Source organism: Megalops cyprinoides, chromosome 17, assembly GCF_013368585.1.
Source record: "Megalops cyprinoides isolate fMegCyp1 chromosome 17, fMegCyp1.pri, whole genome shotgun sequence".
NCBI lineage: Eukaryota > Metazoa > Chordata > Actinopteri > Elopiformes > Megalopidae > Megalops > Megalops cyprinoides.
The window spans coordinates 20,805,995-20,826,440 of NC_050599.1; the positions used below are offsets into that span (position 1 = coordinate 20,805,995).

The window sequence follows — 20,446 nt, forward strand, 5'->3', positions numbered from 1 at the left end:
CGAGTGGAACATGGGAGATAAGGTTCAGACATGTGAGAGTAGAGGATTATTTGGTGATAAAGTCCCACCTACAGCAGTCTGCCATGCACAGATTCCCAGAGGAAAGTGTAATGTTGTCAAACCTGGCACATTTAAAAATGCTGTAAGTTTCAGCCTCGCATGGGTGAGTGACTCGTGCAACTCAGATATTGCTCATGTAGGTTTGTGTTTCACTTTTTGATCAGGGAACCATATTATGTATCTCTTGCGTGGACTTCTTGCGTGATTTTTCAATAATTGGCAAATACTTAGATCTATCGTCAGTCAGTGCATTCATTTACATTAGGGCCCAGACGCCATATGCAATTTAAGCTGATTGTCTTTGATTGTTTTTTTGTCTTTTTTAGGAGGTAAAAGCATTTCTGTTGAGCTGTACCTTCACAGTTAAGTTAGTTGTTATGAATGAAAACAGTACCCCCCAAAAAGTCACATCAGTCATGCTTATAATTATGGGGAAAAAAGAATCATTCACGCTTATATGAATAGAGTATAAACCATTTTATCTGAAACAAAAGGTGCTACATCTGTCAGTGGACTGTGACATGCCTACTTATAGGTGATACAAATTTCTTCTGAGAATTAATGAGGGAATGGTAAGCTGAAAGACTTAAAATAACAGAACACTAAGAACTTGCAAACAATTCCTATGTTCGCATTTCATCTGTCACCTACTCAGCAGCACCTCCATGTGAAACCTGCCTACAGTATTTTCAGATGTCCATCATTTCATTATTTATTGTGTGATCAATATGCACTGAACCATTGAATTAATTTATAATCCATGTAACTTCTATAATGCAGGCAAAAGCTGTCTGTCAGCCTTACTGGATAATACCAAGCAGTGTACACTGTAACTTGCATAGAAATTTGGCGTGACAACTAGTCTCCTCCATTAGCTGAGTTAACTAGCCATCTTAAATAGTCTGCATTTAATATACCCCACCCTGGACTAGTACACATGAGGTCATAACACATGGAACATAATTCACACAATGCTTGATTTAACACTTAACCACATTCCAGATCTGTTTTACGCCATTGGAGAAACGGTGAGCAGCACCTCTTGCAGAACATAAAACATTAAATAGCCGGATGTCTACAGGTAAGCATACAAATTGCACAACTTAAGAAGTAATAGTGTGGCCCCTAGTCCATAGCCAGAATGAGTAGCTGCTGTGGGAATAGACATTCACACGCTTGCAGCTGTGTTTCCCATTCTTACACATGCACCACACAAATAAGTGCATAATAAATAAATAAATCAATTTTCTTGTTAAACACACAGGCAGAGCTTAAATCTGCATCCCCCCCTCACACTTCAGTGTATCTAGCTAGCTATATTATAGATATATACACTAGCACAGTGAGAATGAATGCAAAGAACTCAATAGACACAGAAATGTTTTACACTGCCTATTGCAACTGATAAACACAGCACCGTACGCATTCACGGGTACAGTCTAAATGAAGAGTAAAAGATCAGGCAAACGTGACAGCAAGGGAGACAAATGTATGGGAAAATACGGCGTATGTGCATACATTATGCTACAAAGTTACATGAATTAACTCGACAGTAACAAATAAAAACCACTATACAATGTGATGAAGGAAAAAACACAAAAACTGTGTTTAGATTTTTTTTTTGCTTTCTTGTTCAAAAGTGCCATTTTGAAAGAAAAAGCTTTATATATAAGTGGTATCACCATGAAGAATATGATTATTATCTAATGTCTCTATCCCCAGGGGGTAGTGCAATACATTAGGATTTGTAAACGGACAGTTTGTGAAACACAGAAGGAACCAAATCAGTACACAAATATGTACAAATCCTCAAATGTTGAATGATGTCAGTGTTGCTAATAATGTTTTCATCATATCTTGAGACATTCAGACCATCAAAGAGACTTTTATATGCAGAAATGATTATGCACATGGTTTTCTTTACCAAGCCATTTAAAGACTCGTTTGCAGGTGGGGCCTCATAACATGAGTTGCTAAAGTGGGGTCTTTATACTTAGAGTTCCATATTGTATCTTCAGCTTCCTACACTGGGGTAAACTGTGTAATGGCAGAATGTACTCTTGTATGCTTTAGTCGTTATTTTATTCATTCTGTGATTTTTTTCAACCCACAATCGGCTATTCACTGTTTTCAAACTACTCATTCTCTCCCGAGCGAAATGAATTTTTGCCAGTGAGAACATGCATGTGTGTCATAATCAAAATAATTGCATGCAGCTACCCTGCAGTGTGGCTTCGGTCTGTTCGGCTCGTTCAGGCTGTCTAATTAGCTGCGGTTTTACAGCGAGGAGTGCAGAAAGGACAGTCTGAGAGTGTGGATACGGCCATGCAAACGAATCTGGGAAACCCTGGCCTGAATTGGATGTTGGACCGCTGGCCGGGCTGTATCATCTGACAGTCCCGTGTGAGTCACCATGCTGGTGTAAGAAGACAGGGGAGAAGGCTGCAGGTTGTTTATTGGCAGAGCAAGGGCACTAAGGTCCATAGGTGTGCATGTGTGTGGAGTATTTTAGGGCTGTACTCTGGGCCTAGGGTGGACTGCCTTCCACACATTATTCATCTCTTGCCTGAGCTCTAAGCGACATGCCCCGGGAATTGATGTGTCCTCCCATGAGCCTCTGGGCTTTGAGCCCTCTGTGACTGGCAATAGAACCTGCACAAGCACATGCATGTATGTACCCACACACCCATAACCCAACCACACACACACACACACACACACACACACACACACACATGCACTAACTCTCCACTTCACCTGGAGACAGATACATTAAAAGACCACTTCGCTGTCTGCCTCAGCCCCCAAGAGCATTCTCCATTTCTCTATATTTAGAGTTCTGTAATGCAAAATGTTTGCCATTATCATTTACAGTGTCCCTGGTTAATTTAGCTGAAAGCTTTTACAGTGAAGTTTTATTGTTGTGCAGTTTTTTGTTCATCTGTAGTTGTCTGCACGAGAATTCAGAATGATTAGTTTGAAGGAGAACGGAGACCTAGTTTTCTGTAGCGTTTCCCAGCACAGGGGTATTGCTGAATGCTCTCGCTGCGTTGTTTTGCATGTCATTAGCATTTCGGTTTTAAACAGACACCCCCCCCTCCCCCTCCCAAAAAAAAAAAAAATACAAAGGAAAAAAAAAGTTATTCTCAGGGGAACACGCTCCTCAGAAAATGAAGACTGCTTGTGCTTTTATGCAGGTTCCTAGAGTCAAGTGTGTCACCTGTTTACTGTTTGAGTCATGAATATTCATCCTGCACCTTCAAGCACTCCATCACGGCGTATGTGGAACATTAAAAGAAATTAACTGCAGTCTTTAACACCTCTTCCGTCTTTTAACATTTTTTTTTTACAGTTCTTACAGTGTACAGTTTCTAGGAACCTTGAATCTGCTTTTACAAAAGTAGATATAACACACGAGAATGTGCTGCGCAGGCTTAATGTTGAGTTTGCATCTTCAAACAGTGTCAAGGCATAAAAATCTGGTGTTAAAATTTAAAATGGCAGCAAATCACACTGTGTCGAATTGCTGATCCTACATGACAGAAAGTACATTTTAAAACATAATACTTGCGCTCGCTATCTCTGTCTATATAGAGAGAGAGATAGATGTAACTCCTCTTGTCTCTATATGTAGCTTTGTCAGGGGTGTTTCTGTGCTGTTTCATTCTTGCCATTTACTCAGAAGGTCCACTTTTTCCTAGTTTTAATCACATGCCTATTTTAGTAAGTGTGACATTTTTGGCAAAATCATCAGCATGCTACTGACATGTCGATGTACTGACAAGACAGGGTGTTCTTTACTGGTGCAGATTGTCTCAGGTATTGCGATGTTCAGTAATGTTACAAATACAAGCTAGCCTCATGTGGAGCTATTTATATACTGTAGCATATCGATCTCTAAAAACCTCTAAAATTAATATTAATATCAATCCTCTCCTTTTGTGTGATGTAGGAGTTTAACTGCATGTTTGGTTTTTCATATCCACATGGGGAACTGCACTGCAGCCCATGTGCCAACATCAGTGAAGCAGCCTTTGTCACGAAGGTTGATCTGCAAAATACTTCAGATGCAGATATGTCCATGCACAGTATTGCATGAAAGGTTTTGAGATTGTGCTGTAGAATCAGGGATGGCTTTTACGTAGAAACGACAAATAATCAGATGCGTCCATTTTAAAAGTAAACCCACGTCAGTGTCTGTGTGCATGGTGGTGTAGAAACGCAGAGTCTTCAGCGTTCTTCGGGGGCCTCTCGGCCCTCACGCGACGGTCCGCCAGCCCGGCTCTGGCCGCGCTCCTGATGTGGCGTTGAAGAGGCAGATGGGCCCGCCGAGATGCGCCTTCAGCGGAGGAACGGCCCCGTCGGGGCGAGCGGCGGGCTCGCCTCCTTACAGGGCGACGGAGTCCGGCGGAAGAAATCCAGGCTGTTGCCAGGCTGGGGGCCGCACGGCTGGCCCGAGGCCACCAAGACCAATCCAATCAGCCACCCGCCGAAACAGATGAAGCAAGCATCGGGGAAGCGGCCAGTCAGGACAGAGCGGGCACTTAAAAGGATGGCATGTTTTATTCACTGGCTGTGGGTATTCATGTCCATGGGGCGCGAGACCTGCTACGCGTTTTTACTGAAAAGCAGTCGCAGTGTTTTATCAGGGTACCCTGTGACATGGAAATTTGAATAGTAATGACCAAATTAATGAAGGCAGTGTAATTAGGAGAGAGCAAAATGCGGTGTGTTACTTGGAGATCAAAGAATATAATTTGGGATGTCCCTTACGGTATCTGTTGGTTTATTATTTGTCCTTCCTATATTGATGCAAACCAGCTGTGTCATTGTGTTTACTGATGGTGCAGTGCTTTTTAGTCTGCAGTACTTCAAAGGAGGAAGTCACTCATCTGAAGTTCATATATTTGACAGGGTGCCCAGTATGTACTAGCAGTGTGCCCAATATGTGTTAGCAAGGAAGGCACTCATTTTAGTTGGGTGCTAAGCATAGCTAGATCTGTAATTAATAATGTTGTTTCTGTTGCCTTAATGAAGTATTAAGAATAGCGTTTATATGGATATATGTATTTAAATAGTACATAGGCCTGTTCTGGTTAAACTGAAAAGCACGACAGTTGGCAGTGAACATTTTAGCATTCTCTGGAATGGCTACTGTAGGATCTTGAGGGTTAATCTTGGTTGTTGGACAACCGAAATGAGGCTCCATTTTCTATTGAGAACGGTTTTAGCCAATGTGAGAGAGCCACAGTGGACAATGAGGATGCTCTGTTAGTCAGTGTTGTTCTGTATGCCCTTTCTCACTCACCCTGACTCACACTGACTGTGAGCAGAAGTAGACAGATTTTTTGATTGTAAGTGAGTGAAAAAAAAAGAAAAAAAGAGGGGGGGTTTACATTTCTGAAAGAGTACTGAAAGCCCAATTAAGGCTCTGCGCAAAGAAACATCAAGTACTTTCACACGACTGCAGTGTGCCTGTGGGAATGTGAGCACATTCAATTACTTTGGGATTAATTCAGGGGTCGGCAAGTTCATCAGAGAGGGAGGAAGAGGTTGGCGCTGAGTGCACGGGGCTAGTTTTCGAAGAGGGAGATACCGGAGAGTGCGATGCCGGTAGCTGTTTCAGCAGATGCTGGCTTGTGGCTGCCCCCATCTTTCTCCATGGGACCGGTACCATTTGAGATAGGGGAGCTGGCATGCTTAGGGGACTGGAGGAATTTGGCACAGCTGAATGCATCCCCACATTTTGGAAAACCACTTTGTGAAACACTGATGCAAAGTGGAAGGTTTGTACCAAGCATGGAAATTCAGTAAAGATGAAGATGTGGCCATCATTAGACAGTGAAAAAGCAGAGGTGGCAGATGGTCAGTATCTGGTGTTGCAAATATTGCATCTGATGTAACCAGGTCTTGATTTTAAAGTTGTTGTCTGTAGTCATTGATTTTCCTTTTACTTCTGTTGCCTCCAGATGCAAAGCTAAAACTACAGATCCCATGCCACTGTGAGTTAGCAGCCAACACTGTCTTGGTTTCTCCTGGCTGGAACTGATCTGTAGCTGCTACATCCATTCCTAGGAAGTGCTAGGGGAGTGACATAAATACTTTCATTGTATATTACCATTGACAAAACAGTATAATAATAATAATAATAATAATTTACGTTTACTCATTTAGCAGACGCTTTTATCCAAAGCGACATACAGTACGAGGAATACATTCAAGCTACAGTATGAAAGGAGGCCTTGTAGTAGACACAAAGTGCTAAGGGAGCTGTAAGGGATAAAGCAAGACAATGCAGACAGAGAGGTGAATGTAATGATGTAAATGTAATAATAATAATAATAATAAGATTTTCTGCTAAATGCCAATAATGTAATGTAAAATGTAATGTAATAATAATAATAATAATAATAATAGACAAGTATTATAACAAACAAAGAATTAAACTTGAATAGACCAAAAAACAGACCAAATGGTTTTTACCTGTTACTTTTAAAACACATGCGTATCAATGAAACGTTTGCATGTTCATTGTTTGGAGCATAACAGTAAGTGTGAGTTTGTCTTCACAGGTTTTCAGTTATAATGGTACTGGAACAGTATAATGATTCTGGTCATCATTTATCAGGCTTTCCAGCTGTCCTTCACATATTTTCAGGAGGTAAAGAAGGCTACTATTCATCACAGTGGATTTGCCCTTTGTTCAGTTTGGTGTGGATATGAAACTCTTTAGTAAATGTTGTCCATTGCCTGACCTGCAGAGATGACATCCAGACGGAAGGAGCTTCTCTCCTGTCACTTTGTCTCTTTTGTCCCAGATGTGACTGCTCTGCTAGGATGAGCCCCGTTCTAAGGACACATCTCTGATAGTATATGCCTGTGGTCTCCGCACTTTACTGCAGTCTGCACTTTAAGATGGTGCCCTGAGGAAAATAGCTTTGCGCAGGCCCAGTATGGGCCTGTAAGGAGATACCTTGGATTGTTTTAATAAACATTTGTTCTTAGCTTCAACCCTATAAATAAGTGCAAAATTTGAACCACTGAACTTTCCAAATTGTGTGAGAAGATGAAAGTTCCCTTTAGATTTGATTATGAGTCAAAGTTATGGACAAATTCTGATTTAGTCTGGATATTCCTGTATATGTACAGTATAGGGAAGGAAGCTGATTGTCTCTACAGCTATGCTAGCAATGTGCTTTGACAGTTCCACATACCATTTGTTTAGATGTTATATAATGTAATGTAATGCAAGATGTTAGATGTAATGTAATGTAATGTAATGCAAGATGTTAGATGTAATGTAATGTAATTTAAGGTTCTTGTATATTCTTAATTTTTTTACCAAAAATACCAAGAATACAAGAGGTACAGATTGTAAGCTCTCCAAAAACATAATTAGTGTAAAGTTCCTATGAAGTATTAGCTTCAAAAAATTCTCGTTTGGCCCATTTACATAGTAATTGTGTAATGTCCCACTGTTTTCACGGCTGCATTTTGTAGCTTACAGTATACGTTTTTTGGACTTTCTATAATGTCACACTTACATTCCCCATGTGTACCAGTCGCCCTGGTTCAAGGCATCTGCTAAATAAATAAAAAACACTGATGCTAATGGAAAAACAACCGCCCTCCCAAAAAAAGAAAAAAAAACCTCAGCCATCTCCCTCTTCTCGTCTCCTGTTTCGTCTGCAGCCTCCCAGTATAGGATTTTTGCTTGTCAGACTGAAAATGTATCTCTTATAATAGAAGACTTGTACATTAAAATGCTTTTTTTTGTTCAAACTGTAAGATTTCCATTCCAGATACTGCTCGCACGTCAGGGTGCAGTGAGATAAGATGCTTTTCTTGCAAAGGCCCGAGTCAGCAGTTCACATCCATTTGAAAATTCCTGCTAACAAAATGCAACTTACACAATCTTATAGAAAAGAAAGGCGAATACCTGAGCTGGAATTATCAGCCCTCCGTATACACAGGGAGATGGCTAAGCAGGCCACTAGAAAGGAGCAAGGTGGCAGGTGGGCCCATACATGCACTGGCTGTTTTTGTATGGGAAAGAGCCATTGCTGCCAAGCATTGAAAAGTGCTGCACCCAATTGTCAGCAGAAAGGTAGGGTGAAGAATTAATTACATCAAGATACTGTGTTATAAGTTAGAAATTAGATCATATGTTCTAAATTAGAATTGGCCAGTAATCCTTTAGCTGTGTTCTTTGTTCACTTGAATTTGCTTAGTCCACTGCTACTCACTAGTGCAAGTAGATGTAGCATGTACATTTTAAGATCGTTTAGGTGTAAGGTGATTTGCTTGGCCTGCATATCTCATAATCTCTGGCATGTGGAGAAAAAAGTCATTGGCCCTGGGAAACGATGTGATCTCAACAGGTATATTTTTTCTTCAGCACATATAATACTACCATTACTACTATAAATAACTGCTGTAAAAATATGAAACCATGAATACAATTGAAAGAATTACATAACACACTATTGACAACACAGCAAGGATCTAAACATTTAAATGTATTTGACTGACAATAACATTATGCTGAGAGGCCGAGGGTAATGTGTCTCCACTATTTTGAATGGCTTTTTTTTTTTTTTTTTGCTTTGCCTTCTCATCTGCTCTGGTTACCACAAGAAATCTGACCTCCTACAAGGCTGTCAGCTTTTATAAAAGCACTGAATATACACAAGCAAGAGCAGCGTAATGTACTCAAAAAAAAGTTAAGTGGAAGCACTTTTCCACTTTAAAATGTCTGCCTCCCCCTCTCTCTCCAAATGTGATTGAGTAATTTCAATTCCTTCCCTCATAGTGAGCATTTTAAACTTTATTATTATGCTGCTGGGGTATATGAAGCAGGCCCACTTCTCCACATGCAGGTAGCAGTGAGCGCTGCTAGCATTGGATATTCTCCTGAGTTTGCCAAGATGTAGTGAATGGATACACAGCAAGGAGTGAAACCTGAACTGGAACATATATTACAAAATATTTTTCATGAATTAATTAATGGAAAATAAGACAATAGGCTGAAAAAAATTGACGTGCATCAAAAATTTACATGTCTAGATTATTGGTGTAACTTAATCACAGTACTGACATCCATTTAAATTATGTGCAAGGATAATAATATTGACAACACCATGTTAGTGCGATTGGTATGAATATGAATATGCAATTGCAAGTTGTCATACGCTGTAGCATATTTGTGGGGGAAAAAAAAACATGATGAAAGCATTTAGGGGTCCTGTTATTAACTGATGTAATCTGTAATTTTTCTGCTCCTTTTGAAAAGAGCAGTGTCATAAACAACAGCAACATATTGAAAAATAAGCAAATTTGAAACGGCAGTAGAAAGATATTTTCTGTACATAGATCCTTAAACAAGCTGTTCTCTTTTAATGAGAATGAACAGGAAATCGTCTTTGCTTATGTTATGGAGGTAGAAAAAGACTGTTGCCACAGAGCAGTGGTGCTTTATCTGAAAGCACATGCCAGTGAGATGAGGAGGGTGACTCACCAGAAGCGAGCTCAATTGCGTGTCTCTCAATTACATGCAAATGACCTCCTGAAAAGTGACTCTGAGCTGATTGCGTAACCTCTGGAGTGTTGTGGTGCGGGGCTGAAGCACAGACAGAGAGAGGCACTCTCCAGCCTGCAATAATGAGCCAGCTAGCGTGACGTAGCCACCGTGATTGGCTGTGAGACAATGTGTCTCCAGCTCCAAACAGGCCCTGTCTTCAGAGGCTGCTCAGTCCTTTCAGTTTGCTGTTTGTCCTAACTGTCTTACTAATATTTATACTATATCTATATTCATTGACATACATTTCAGCAATCACAACCTATAATGTATTAATGATGGAAAAAAGCCGGTTAAATTTGTCACCTAGATTTAAATACAGTCCCCAATGTCCCATTTTAATTGATTACAAATACTGTATGGACAAAGTGTCAAACAAACCAGTTTTATTCAAAGCTGTTCTGGTTAAATTAAGTACTGTTGTATAAGGAAGAGGTTAAATGTTTGAAATTTTTGAAAAGAAAATGTATAAAATGAATGGTAAGTATTCGGCCACCTACATCAGTCCTTGGTGGATTAACCTTTTGTGGTAATTACTGTTATGAGCCTTTGGGTAAGTGTCTACTAGCTTTGCACAGTTAAATGGTGAAAATATTGTCCATTCATAAAGGGAAAATTGCTCCAGTGATAAGCATTTTGGAGACTGTCTCACAATACATTTTCTGTTGGATTCAACTCAGGACAGGACAAGTCAGGAGCCACCCCTAGGACATCGGTTCTCTTCTGAGTTCAAAAACTCAAGTGCAGCATTGGTTTTGTTCTCTGGGACATTGTCCTGTTGAATTTTAACTTTTCTCCCCTGTTTTAGATTATTCACTGGCTAGCAGGTTTTCTCAGTGATTTGCCTGTATTTTACTCCATCCATTCTCCACCCTGCTCTGACTCAGAGATGTGCATTGTTGGACTTTGTGCATAAGGTGCAATGCTTGGAATTTGGAATAAGTTCAATTTTGGGTCTGTACATCTTCATCTGCAGTATCATCTACATGCCTACAGAATGAAAATTCTGTAAATGTTGTTTTAAGATGTGTTTTTTTTTGAGTAACAAAGACTATCCTCTTGCCACCTGTCCATATGGGTCAGCTTTCTGTAAGGCCCGACTTAACATTGTTTTGTGAGCACTCACCCCAATTCCCAACATAGAACTTTGACACCAGCAATGACCTTGAGAGATTTGCTGAGTCACATCCCAGACCAGTTCCTGGCTTGCCCAACTGCTCACTTCAGCAGGGCAAAATAGGTATTGTATGGAGGGTATGATGCATCTTTCACTTCTTAATGATGGACTTCACGGTACTGTCAGGCATATTCAGAACCTTGGCAGTTTCTTGTTCCCTTCTCCTGATTTGTGCTTCTGTAATACTTTATCTGTAACTGGTTTTGCCAGCCCTTTTGTCTTCATGTTTATTTTGATGGATAACTTACGTGAATTGTGATTTGAGAGGAATTTGATTTGATTGTGATTTGATTGCACACAATTGGAATCAGTTTCACTGATTTTGTAACCTTTCAACAAGTCATTTTCAGTTCTGAAACCTGTAATCTCAAGTAATCTGCAATCTGTGCAAACAGAATACAAAGGTGCTTGGGCCGATAAATGACTCAAAGTTCAAACTTAAGGTTACTCAAAAAGCAAAGCACAAAAGTGGGACAATTGAACACCCCCACTATGGCAGGTACACTGTTTAACGCAGACAGTGAAATGTTAAGGACAGCACTGTTCTTTTTTCTTACTAGTGTCAATCAATGAAATTTGTTAATCAAAAAATGAGAATGAGAGACATTCATCTGGCATGCTTTGTTGGACAATGGCACAAAGCTGTTCACTCTACAGGACAAAATGTTTCAAATTGCTTCTACCTGAAAATAAGAGCATTAAACAGGCACTGTTCAGGGGCTGTTACTACCTTAGTGAATACCACTATCCATGCCTTTTTGCCATTTAGTGGTAAATTGAAGGTAATATTTCAATTTGAGGGAGCCACTCAATGAGTCAGTTAGTTAGTGACACTTTGGAGGGCTGCTTAATTGCAACCAAAAAAAGAACTTTAACTGTAGAAATGATGAAGGATCCGTCATTAAAAGTAAAATGGAATCATCAGAAAAAAAACATACGTATTTTTGATGTGCATTTGATGACATTGTCTTGATGAGTTGACAGACTGAGCTTGTCAGCTGAACTCAGTGAAATATGACACCAAGTCAGAAGACATTGTTTTGCAGTGTCAGTAATTTCATGGACAGAAGAGTATTCAGGCAACAATTACCAAATATGTAATGAGATTATCCTTGTTCTGATTGGGACTCAGATGTATGAGAGTCATTTTATCATCGTTCTACATCTCTTCTGCATCTCTGTCTTTAATGAGCTATGAGAGGAAAAAAACACTTACCTTAAATGACTTCTGGTATTCATAAAGATCGTCGACATCAAATAATGACAGTCACTGGATATCGTCACAAACAGAGAAAGACTGCTGTGGTATTCAGCAATAACTGTTATTGCTGTAGAATTTAGAGGACAGAGTCAGCCCTGAAGTGCACACACCTACAGAATACATAAAGGTTGTTTGCTGATATATTCAAATGAAGAATATGTTAGAAATACCAAAATATGTACTTATTATGATACAAGTATGATACACATTCTCTGACATCTTGGAAAAAATAATGGACTCTTTCCAGACTTTCAGTTATATTTGTGACTAGTGGAAAATGAATCAGACATTAGCAGTCCGCATATAACTTTAGTGCGTTTCTCCGCCAATTTGACACCATGAGTTTCCCTGAAAAGCTGTCTGAAGCCATAATTTAAAATATCTAGCTGCAAAGGCTGCTGGTCCCAGGAGACCTGGGCAAAGGGGCTTCTTGGAAACACTAACTGTTGACACAGTAGGAGCTTCCTTCCCTGCTGAATGGCTGCAGGATTTAAAGTCTTCAAATCCACGTCGCTAGGCTGTAATCTTCGCACATTGGACTCCTCGCCTATGTTTCCTTGCTCGGCGCGAGAAACGACGGGGGAAAAGACAGATATTTCAGACTGTTCTACTCTAAATAGAGCCCACGCAGTACTTGTCCTTCTTGGTAGCCTACATTCAGATTGAACACTCATATTCAATCAAGTTAAGCCGTATTGTTCTCCTTCCTCCGCTGGAGCTCTGTTTTTCCCTCCTCTGTTTGGTACTGGAGGATGGCAGTAAAATAAGCAGGGTTGCAAAATTGTGAGCAGGTGTTCTGAGACAGAGGTAACTATTCAGCATACAGAGGTGCAAAAGCACCCAAATCATTGTCTTGCAGAGAACCCTCAAAATTGGTCCCTCTTGGCCCGGGCTTTTTGTCATACTGTCTGGATTATAATGTAGAAAGTGCATTGCAGTGGCTGGAGTCTGGATGGATGCATAATTGTGATGTTCCCCCAAAAACACACACACACACACAGCCGCACTATGCCTTATTCCCTGCTACTGTTAGCACCGTTAACACCACCTGAACCTACCCCCACCCCTACCCAAGCTGCCCACCTGTCCTTCACCCCCCCTCCCCACCCTCTCCCTCTCCCGGTCAGTGCTCCAGCCTGCTGTCAGGAGTCCTATAAGTGGGTTATTTATCAAGTGAGCCTCTTAAATATGCATATCTGCTACAATTCCAGACATGGTCTCTGTATCTTTCCCGAAGAGTGCAAGAGTTGGAACACAGTCTCCGAGCACAGTGTCAAAATGTGAGAACTGAGCATTTTTAATCTGTCCTGTTTATTTTAAGAAGGAGGCTGAGCTTGCACCCATGCATGTTGCTTTTGACAGTTCAGTTTTGATGGTATTGAGAGGCGTTTTATCTCTTTTGCACCGCCCCCCCCCCCCCCCCCCCCCCAAGTCTGGTTGCATGTGAAGCAGATACGGTTGATACATTGATCCTTTTTCAGTAGATTAAGATTGATTGGATTGAGATTTATTTTCTCAACTGGGGCACATTATGCATGACAGCTAGCAGCGCTTACCTTTTAGGCTGGACCTCGTGACTGAAAGCAGGTCCTGGGAAAGATATTCTGGGCTCCATCCTCTGGTGGCTCTCTCTTCTTGGCGAGAGGCTGGCAGTGCCATCAAGACTATCTGGGCTCTTCAGTGTGCAAGATTGGTGACCAGTCATCAGCAATAGAGCTGACATGATCTTCATCTCACCACCACTGTTCTGTGTGTATGTGTGTGTGTGTATGTGTGTGTGTGTGTGTGTGTGTGTGTGTGTGTGAGAGAGAGAGAGAGAGAGAGAGAGAGAGACTGATGGGTTGTAGCATATCACAGAATTCACATTCACAGTTCTCAGTGTGGATCAGACTAGTGCCAGCATACGCACTACTTAAGCATGTGGCGAAGTAGGACAGTGATAAAGTTAGAATTTCAAATGTTTCTACATTGTTGTTTCACCTGCTTTACATTTTGGAATGTGTTGTGGAAATCACACCTTTAAAAATGCCCACTTTTCACAAAACATACGCACACATGGAGCTGCAGGTGTTAAATGTGCTGAAGCTTGCTTTTTTTATGTAGTAACCCTTTCTAGGTATACAACTCAAACTGTGCATTGCATATCGAAGAGAAGGCTCATGCTCTTTGTATTGTATTTGAGCAGTTACAAAAACATACCAGCATAAAAACAAGTACAAATTGCAATTTTCGTAAAGCTGACCACAAATTCCGAATAAATATTTCGATACTGGTTTATATTCTGATGGATACCATACAAATATCAGATTTATGGTGTGAGTTTCATACTGCTGAGCTAAGGTCTCATTCACAAAATTGAAATCAACCTGGCTGTCTGGCGCTGTAGGTCTGAGTGGTGTATGGTTTTCTGTGGTTTTGTGTCCTTGGCTGGTCCCAGACTGGCCGGTGAGCCCGGTGCCAGGTCCAGTTGAGGCAGTCCCCTTCCGGAGCATCATGGCAGCCGCCGTGTAGCAGGTAAGGCTTCCTTCCTGCATTGGCATGTCTCAGGGGCACCACCGGTCAAAGCAACTCATCACTGTCTGCGGTTCTGTACAGCCCAGACAGACAGAGACTTTCGCTAGTAGTGTATGCAGAAGGGGCTATGGCATTCTGTTAACTGTGCCTGTAGTGATGAGGACATTTAATTACTGCAGACAAATATATCTAACATGTCATGGTTATTCTGTGAAAGATCTGTTTTTGTATGTGAGACACTGCAGGGGAAATGTATTTGTTTTGGAGTATATGCCAAATACCAGAATGATCTGCTAAAAAGTGCTGACTTCGAATGGGTGTAACACATTAAGATATTCTATATTTGACTGCTCCGTGTTTTCTCTTCTTTGAATGTTTTCAGACGTCTTCATCGGAATCTGTCTGATGTTTGAGGTAGTCTCAGGATGTTGATTTGGCTTGTGGGGGGAATGGTGTTTGTTTCCTCTCAGGGACCCGGTGTTAAGTGCTGTGTTGAGGTGCCACCTCTGAGCGTTGTGTGCTTAGGGGCAATCAGTGGTTAGAGGTGGCCCGACATGTGTGCGGTGCTCCTCTCCCAAGTGTGAAACCACCTACCATGTTCTGATTGGACATCTCCCAGCTTCAGAGCAGAGTCCTGGCAGTGTGTACTCATTTGCCACACTTTTCAAATGCCCATGACTCATTGTTTATTTAATCTTATGCGTTACGGAAGACATGGTCTGATATAACAAGATACAGTGTCTTGACAGTGTCTTGTGTATTGCAAAGAGATGAATAACCAGAGGCATTAAAACCCGAATCCCAGTCTGGGCCGGAGTAGTTTACTAACATAATGCGCAAGAGAAGACGGATAAAAATGTGCATACAGTGTAAAATTTGTGTTTTACTGATAGGCCTTTAAGACCTGTCTTAAGCCCCCTGATCTTCGGGATCCTTTTGATATTCAGATGCTTCAGCATGCCGGCTGCGCCGGGGCCCGGCAGACCACTGCCCCCGGTGCTCAAATCCCTGTTTTCCTCCAACACACACAAATAAATTCCACCTAATTCATTTTTCATTCTCCCCGGGGAGCGGCTCGCAGATTTCCCTCAACAGAGGAAGCATCAGGTTACCTCCTCTAAATAATTGATGCCTCTCAAGCCTCCCTCAAAGCCCCGGTCCAAAAAATCTCAGAATAGTTCCAGACTGTTTTGTACCTCGGTGTACGCGGGGCTTTTGGTGGCAATTTAAAAGAGGGAGGGGGAGGAGGAGGAGGAGGAGAATGTCATCCGCTCCTGCAGGTAGATGGAGAAGCAAAAGAACATGAGAATCTTTCGTGAGAATTTGTGTGCTTCCGTTGCTGTGGGTTCAGCAGACAGGAATAGAGGCTCAGACCCCACTCTGTCTAGTGCGAAAGACAGGTCTCCAGCAGGAGGATCTTTACAGGACTCTGCTGTGAACAACACTTAGACTTATTAACCCTGCGGCTTTTGGCATATTTACGTATTCATTCAGGAATAATTGAAGAAGTCCGGGAACAGCATTACAAGTCGTCAAAACTGCTGGGGAGTAGCGTTTTTATTTCAGCCACGATTACCTTAGAAGTATCCATTAACAATGATGTTTCCTACATGAGAATTTCTGCAGTGTAATGCTTTTTATTCTCATTGTTACAATTTCATTTTTGCCCAGTGTTTTATGAGCATTTAAGAAATTGACCTTAATTTTTTTTCAAGTTAGACATAACATGAATAATCATAGTTAGTGGGCTACGTCTTGGACGTAAAGTCATAACAATTACTGGGAGTAATTCTGGCATTATTGATGAATTACTACTTTTACACAGATTGTATTAAACAAGGGTTCGCATTCACTCTATTTAACTTATAGAGTTAATGGTTTGACTGAATGCCATGTTATTACATCCATTTCTATTGCTATTGAGTGAGACCAAAAATACATTAATCAAAATCAAACTTTACAAATTTTGGAGTTCAGATGTGTTCAAATCAAAATATACATTGATGCGATTTTTACGATAATAGTGTGTATAATTACACAGGAAAAGCTTTTTGGGAAACACAAATATATGACCCATTGCCTGATTACTTGCAGGGAATTATGGTTCAATTAGAAGCCGTTTCCATTCACTGCAGGTGCTCTGCCTGCATTGTGGGTCTTATATTAAATGCTTCTGTCAGGAAAATTGAGCTTTTCGGCACGTCTTCCTAAAAGGAATAGAGTCTGCACTTTATGGCCGCATAAGGGATGCGGTATTAAATTATCAACATGCAGGGATACCATTTCTTGTGATAAAAGTGTTGCGGTGTGAGAGTACTTTCCAGGGACCCAGTGCAGCCTAATGGAGCTGAAATGGACAGTATCAATGGGGGAGTTGGATGGGCCGATTTTTTTTTTTTAACTTCCACTTCCTACCTTGTTTTTCCTCTGGGTTTAGCCCCCATTGGCAGACACTGGCAGTTCGCTAGTCACCCCTCCTCCCCCTGCTCCCCCTCCCATCAGACCCACTCCCACTGAACTGCCTGACTTTTTAGAAAGCCTTACTGCCAGCCCTAAGATCTCCCAGGGTCTCAACCTATCTGACCCCGGCCAGCCAATTAAGAGCCCTCCAGCACCCCGGCGTTCCCAAGTTCCTCTCCCCTCTCTGACTCTCGGGTCGTCCGGCTAAATGCAGCAGTTTGGAGTGGTTTAACCGCAGTATATGTGTTTGTGGAGGCTGGAGAGGGTCGCGCGGTGACAGCCCAGAGGAGCTTCCTGTGAGCACTGACTCTGCTCAGTGCTGAAAGGTTCATACACACGCACAGGCAGCTCCATACAGGCCCGGCTGCCTCTCCCACCACACCGCTGCAGGGTCACGTCTTCTGTTCTTCTCTTTTAGAACAGCCATCCATTACAGACCCCGAAATGTATTTTTATAGTCCTTTCAGGTGCAGAAACATTCTTATTCTCGGAGGGCTTTCTCTACAGTTTTTTTCTTGTTAACACAGAGCTGTATTTTACAGTATAGATCATGCTCACCTCCTTCAGTGTCAATAGTATCAAGCAGTTTGATTCACGTGACCTCAAAGCTACTGTTAATGATAGCAGCTGCATAACTGCAAAGTCATGAAACAACAACAAAAAACTGGACTGGCTTGTACCATGCAGGTTCATCATGCTTGATAAAACATAAAAGAATTTTGCATCTTTAATGAAAAAAAAAAATCTAATGTGAACACAGCTTTTAAACACGATGAACTGCCAAAGTTTGCCTGACTTCAGCCATCGTTGCTGTAGCTCTCATATAAAATGAGCCAATGGCTATAATCAGCCTCATCTGTTCTCCATTTTGAAGGATATCAAGGAAACTCAATAATGGAGTTTTTTATGAATACATTTGTATTCAAATGTAAATGTATATGCTATGCTCAGAGAACTGTGCCTACTGTGATGCTCATTTGTGACTTAACAGTGCACCAGTGAAGTCTGTGACTGCCAACGTCATTTATATGCAACAGTCCAATTTACATATAGCATTTCATTGGTTGTTGTTAATTGTGTGCTAATTTACCATGAGCAACAAGGCCATGATAAGCCAACACCATTGCAGATGCTACCTATATGAATTACTGGGTACCACTGATGCAGAGCTGCTACTGCCATACACCCAAATTGTGTGCACCTAGTCCCTGTCACAATCAAAAAAAAATGTACAATATATAATAATTTAAGAGTCCAGTAAAAAGCAACATTTTAAAAAATATAAATTTGAACTTAAATTTATGTCCAGAGGTCACAATGTATTATGTATTCATTTGTTAATTATCATAAAAAACTATAGGGATGCACACCAACCTTTTACTTAACAAGTAAACTGTATGTGTGTGATGCAACAAAAAAGCAAATTATGACTACGGAAAAGCAGGTGGAAAGAACAATTAGTTTTAAAAGGCCACGCCGGGGATGGAAATCTTGGATTAACATCTACTCAGCCGTCATTATCAAGGCTTTAGCTCCTAAATGGATATTTAGCCAGAGGAATTCACCACTAGTTACAAGCGGGAGCCTTGACATGCCAAGGGTTCATTTGACTCCTGCTCAGTACCTTTTGGGAAATCAGGAAGTCTCCCCCACTGGGTTTAAGCACACACGCAGGTAATGCTTAGCATTTAACCCTCAGACCTACTTCTGAAGAAGAACTTAAAGCCTTAATCATTTTTCCTCATTAGGGGATGTGTGTCATGAAATGCACTGATGATACAAGGGAGGGAAATTAGAGAGGACATTAACAGATCAGGGGTTTTTTTTTTGAGAGAGAGAGAGAGAGAGAGAGAGAGAAGAGGGAGCGGGGAGGTTTTTCTGTTTGAAAATCGAGCGGAGCGCTGTTTTGAGCTCGTTTGAGCAGGGGTGCTGTGTCCCCACACTGCTTTGGGTGAAGAGGGACCACAGATGTCATCTGCTGGCAGGGGCCGAGCGACAGGCTGGGCCGGGACTGTAGAGTCACCACAGGGGCAGAGAGACCAAGTAATACACTGCACAGCGTCTCTCAGGATTGATTGGCAGGGGAGCGGAGGGGAGAGACTGAGCAGGAGAGCAGGGGAAAAGGACACACAGACCAGCCGGGGGCAATTCGGGGCACGGACTTTGTGGATATGTGCTTCTGTGCCTGTGTGTGTATGTGTGTGTACGTGTGTGTGTGTGTTTGTGTGTGTGCACGCATATGTGTGTGTGTGTGTGTGTGTGTGTGTGTATCTGTGTGTTGGGATTCTTCGTTCAATCAGATGTCAGCAGTGCATCCACTGTCCCTGCCGTGAAGGCAAAATCAGCCAATGAGCACAGTGACGGAAGCTGGTCCCTCGCTTATCTCAGGTGTACCCGAGCGCAGGCCGAAGCGTGCTGGCTCAGCTCTGTTCCAGACCTGTCGCTCAGGGTCTGAACTGGACAGAACAGGCGTGTCACAGTCAGCAGCCGCCAGCCCACAGCACTACACACGGCACAGTTGTTCCACACAAACATAAAAAACCATGATTGCAGCCGTAATTCACATCAAGCATTCCATCCATTGCGGAATTAGCATAAGGTGGCCCGTGATTGGCTGCTGCGCTCTGGAGCACTGTGGCTCTCTGCAGTTAAGTGGGGGTGAAGAGCACTGAAGCATCACACTGAAGCTGGCCATCCTCACCGAGGCAACGGGGGAGGGGGGGAGAGAAATCAGCGAGCGAAAAAAAGAGCCACTACTTCGGACTTTCAAACAGTAGCAGGGCTTTTGAAGGGCAGCTGGGGGGATGTTAGCGTGTGGACGGGCGCATTAGTGAGGGAATCATTATGTCTGGGATGTCGCTCTTGTCCTCTTTCAACCTCCTTTCCCTCCTCCTGTCCGTGCTCCCACTTAAATGTTCCCTCTTCTGCCCTCTTCGCTCTCTGTCTGTCCGTCTTTGTTCTCTTCTCCTCTGCTCCCTCTCCCCTCTCCTCTCTCTGCCCTCCTCCCTCCTTCCCTTCTTCCCATCTCTGTGTCCTCCCCGCCGCACGTGCGGCGCACGCAGGGTATTGTGGGATGGAACGTCTGCCTCGGAGGACAGCAGCGGGGAGCTAATGAGAGGGCCTTGTTGATTTTAACCAATCACCAGCCACCGTAGCCAAAACAAATATAATCTGCTTTTTGGATTAGTTGTCACAGACAATTGTACCTACTAACAGTGATTAAAGAGCCAGCCAAACATGCTGGCTGGCCTCGCTCTGCTGACTTCGCCCCAATAGATGTCAGGAAATAAAGATAAATAAAAACTTGGAGAAGCAGTCATCTCTCTCAACAGACATGGACTCCATCATCGGTTGGGCTGCCAGTGGGGGGATGTTCAACCTATAAAGCTATCATGCC

At 42.1% G+C, this 20,446-nt stretch overlaps 1 protein-coding gene across 2 annotated transcripts in view; it reads left to right on the plus strand.

The window, feature by feature from the left end:
• LOC118792087 (estrogen-related receptor gamma) overlaps positions 1-20,446 on the plus strand; it is a 152,817-nt gene that overhangs the window by 15,650 nt on the left and 116,721 nt on the right. The window contains exon 2 of one of the 2 annotated variants that reach the window (XM_036549793.1): positions 14,513-14,589. The exons of the other annotated variant lie outside the window; for it this stretch is intronic. The gene's annotated coding sequence lies outside the window, so the exon portion shown is untranslated. The remainder of the gene's footprint in view (positions 1-14,512; positions 14,590-20,446) is intronic. 2 annotated transcript variants of the gene reach the window in all.